We start from the raw sequence: 4,119 nt of genomic DNA on the forward strand, positions 1-4,119 counted from the left end.
TGTTGCATATTTTCAATATGTGTTTATGTTGTGCAGATAAACCTATATTTTAGCAAAGACAATGCCACATGGATCATTTGAGCCTCGCTGAACTGGGAACCTGTTGAAATGGAGGTATCATATCCTTGATGTTTGTGATGCTGAAGATGTGCTTGCTGACTGCAAAGGAATTTCAATCAAATAAATCCTTTCTTCCATCTGGTGATACACAACTTGATTAAATGAAAAGAAACTTAATTATTTAATAAGGTCAAATATGAGTTAAAATTATTCGATCTTTTCCTTTTCATTTATGAGTTTCTTAATATACTACAAAAATCAGTTACATCATATTCTCTTCCCATTGATAGTATATCAAGAGTTTCCTTTTAGAAATAGAAAAGTTCCCTTTCGTTAGAAATCACAGAGATAAACTATGCAGATGTAATTTGGCAAACTTTCCCTACTTTTTCATCTGCCTCCAATGAATAAGGTCATTTGAACAGAGAAGTTCCCTCAAGGCATATACCTGCACTATTTTTTATGTTTTACAAGATGGATAACTGGCTAGATTTTATACAGACCTCAATGAGAATTTTTGTGATCTCAACAGAGAAATTTCCCTAGTACTTATGATTAAAATATCCAATCAAGAGGTATAGTAATAGTCCATGCATCTAGTTCATTGAAGACTTGGTTGGCTGTTTCACAGTAGTAAATTTTCTTTATAGCTAAGCTTTGTATAGGTTGCTTCTTGTAGCATTAAGTTTTCCTTTCTGGAAAAAGTTGCCACACAGTTTGCCTGACTGGCAGAGCATGCTAAATACACTTTCATCCTCACTGGGTATCTCAGACAAGCCACATGTTGTAAAGGACTGTTGAGGTTGTCTACAGACTAGGCAGTCTGGTCCTACTATGCCATTAACTTCTCCTGTGATTCAAGGAGTAATAGCCCTCTCTGGGCTTTGGCTTCCTTGCCAGCCCAACGAAAGCAACATTCTAGATCAGTAGCTCTTAAAGAAACTTCAGCATGTAGCAGATGGCTTGTTAAGACACAAACTGCCCAGTCCTACTACCCAGAGTTTCAGATCCAATAGGTCTGAGCAGGGCCCTGAGAATGTGCATTTCTGATCAATTCTGATGTTGGTTTAGGGACCATCCTGAGAACCGCTCATCATCTCGGCCATGTTCCTTGTAGCTCAGCTTTCTGTGATTTTGTCTCCTGAGAGGTTATTTGTTGGTTGGCTTACTTAATGCAGAAACTCTCTAAAGATTTCAGACAGTCTGATAACTCTAAAATAGGCTTTCATAAAGCAAAACTGTCATCACAAATTCAGGCATCTCTAATTTTGAAAAAATGGAAACTAGATTATTTTATTAGCATTCTGAGATTGTATATAAAAATAAACTTTGCAGTTTGGAGAGAAGATAAGTCAGTATTAATTTCTTTTCTCAATATACCAATTACTGCTTATCCATCTAACCATTACATTTCAGCTGAAATACAAATTTGGGAAAACGTGTAGACAGACTGCTTAATCACTCCCTGCACGAAATTCTCTGATGTAATAGGTTTTCTCCTTGGGTCACTTCAGCAATATGCAATCATGTTTTATTTTTCACTTCTGTTGCAGTAAAGCTGAGAAGCAAAAAGAGGATTTAAAATAGCGTGCCATAAAACCATCCTTATTAATTCAAATATTTGCAATGGGAATTAGCCAGGTAATGTGTTTTAGTGTTTTAACTGTAAACCAAAGAGTATGCTTTTCCCATATTAGACGCAGAATCTAGTTTTTGGTACAATGTATATGCTTCAAAATGTCCTAAATAATGATTGAAAACTTCAGGGAAGTGAATGCTAACTATTAATCTGTTAGGGACTTGTTAGTTAGAGCTAGAGAAATCATTGGTGCTCACTTAATATGTTTCTTTATTTGTGAGAAAGGAATAGTTTTCCTTCTATATTAGCATTTCTTCAGGTCATACTTAATTGTAAGTAATATATTTCCCCAAGTTGTTGACTGAAAAGTGCTGTATTGCCTATTGCAGCAGGTTGTTTTTCACCACGAGTCTAGCTTCTGAAGATGCAGGTGCCCACAGAGGTAAAGGAAGGAAGTGTCACCAGCCTCTCCAGCCAGCTGCAGATGAATATTGTGGCCAACTCACCTCACTTCCAAGTCTTGAGCTATAATGATCACCAGCATTAGAAATTGTCAAGAAGTGCCTCTCTGAATGGATTTAAAACACAATATTCGATGCTGGCCAGGGCCCAGTTAATAGGAGTGAAAGCTGATATATCGTTTCTGGAGAGCAGTTTGGCAGGAATCATCACAATTTGTAGAAATTGACCTCCTTTAATTCAGTAATCCCCCTTCTAGGAATCCATTCCCAGGAAATATCAGAGATACTGACAAAGATTTGTATGCATAGAGAGTTACGGCCATACTATTAGTAACACAGGAAAAAATTAAAAAAAGGAAAACATCCTAAGTCACCAATAACAGAGGGATGGTTAAATAAATTATGGGTCATCAGAATTTCTTCCAAATTAGTTTGGAAGAATTTTCAATGACAGGAAAATGCTCTCGCCATAACGTAAGTGAGAGGAAAGGCGCAGATGAAAACCTATAAAATCAGGTCATTTGAGGATGAATGTGTTGTACCAGTTTGGTTAAGGTGGGAACTGTAGGTCCCAGAACTATGATTTCTGTTTCCTATCTGGGTTGTAGCTGGCCAAAACAAGAACTTCTATGAGATTCAGAAGGCAAAAGTGACAAAGCTGCCATTGCTTTCTGAAAGTATTTCTGGTCAGATATAGCAAAGGACACATTGTCTAGTGGGTTCCAGCTCTTCTCTCAACATCCAGCACTTCCTGTTTCCGGTCTTGAGGACAACCCAGTGGTGGTCTCAAGCGCCTTGTCTGTAGATCCATAGAAGACAAAACCACACAGAGGCAACAGCTTTCAAGAGACTTCTTCACAAATGCTCCCTAAGTGATCTCACTTTGTGGCATCTGTTTCCTGTTGCTCCTATAATGAATTGCCACAAACTTAATGACTTTAAGCAAAACAGATTTATTCTCTTGTAGGTGCAGAGGCCAAATGTCCAAAATCAGTTTCACTAATCATAACCCAACAAGTTTGCAGGACTGTTTCCTTCAGGAGGTTGTAGGGGAGAATCTGTTTCCTTGCCTTTCTTAGCTTCTGGAGGCCTCTTGCATTCCTTAGCTCATAACCCCTTCCTCACTCTGAAGTTTGAAGAGAGAAAGGTACATTTGGAACGGTCCTTGTGCAGAACAAGAGAGTGGCTGGAGTACTGTGGTGTTTGCACGGTGTGGCGAGCTCAGGTGAGCAGCACCAGTCAGCCTGGATCTGTGATTTTCTCAAGTTTCATTCAATAGCCAGGGTGCCCAGAAGCAAAGGTAGATGATAAGGCCACTCCAAGTTGGGGTTTTCTAAGCAGGTGAGAAGGAAAGTCAATGGGGCAAAGGAGTTGAAGAACTCCAGTGCAATTTCTCTCCTTGATCTCCATGCTACAGAGGAGGAAGTAGAAGCACGAGGAATTGGTGTGACTTACCCAAAGCCATAGAACTGGCAGGGGTAGACCTAAACCCAGGTCTCCTTAACAGAAGAGCAGTGCTGTTCTCCTGCAGTAGAGTGAAGGGCTGCTCTAAGTGTGGTCTCCTCATCAAGTCGGGATCACCTGGGGAGCCAGGTGGAGCCTGCTGATTAAGATGCAGATTTATAGGGGCGCCTGGGTGGCGCAGTCGGTTAAGCGTCCGACTTCAGCCAGGTCACGATTTCACGGTCCGTGAGTTCGAGCCCCGCGTCGGGCTCTGGGCTGATGGCTCAGAGCCTGGAGCCTGTTTCGGATTCTGTGTCTCCCTCTCTCTCTGCCCCTCGCCCATTCATGCTCTGTCTCTCTCTGTCCCAAAAATAAATAAACGTAGAAAAAAAAATTTTTTTTAAAAATGCAGATTTATAAACCCTGACTGAGATTTAACAAGCACTCCCAGTGATTCTGAAGCATAATAAGGTTTATGAATTGCTAAGATAGAGCAGAGTCATTGTCTTGTGGAGAGAACACAACAGCAGAAAAATGGCAGGGAGAGCAAGGGAGTTAGGGGACAGTTTAATAGCG

The 4,119-nt window shown here is 40.3% G+C and overlaps 1 long non-coding RNA gene across 1 annotated transcript; it reads right to left on the minus strand.

Moving 5' to 3' along the window:
* Window positions 1-3,033: 3,033 nt before the first annotated feature.
* Window positions 3,034-3,685, minus strand: LOC121041491 (uncharacterized). Its single transcript, XR_005795765.1, has 2 exons — window positions 3,556-3,685; window positions 3,034-3,433 (listed from the first exon to the last, which is right to left on the minus strand). It is a non-coding gene; the product is annotated as an uncharacterized LOC121041491 (long non-coding RNA).
* Between the last annotated feature and the right edge of the window lie 434 nt (window positions 3,686-4,119).

The sequence above is a fragment of the Herpailurus yagouaroundi genome, unplaced genomic scaffold, assembly GCF_014898765.1.
Source record: "Herpailurus yagouaroundi ecotype Mexico unplaced genomic scaffold, PumYag 29, whole genome shotgun sequence".
Taxonomy (NCBI): domain Eukaryota; kingdom Metazoa; phylum Chordata; class Mammalia; order Carnivora; family Felidae; genus Herpailurus; species Herpailurus yagouaroundi.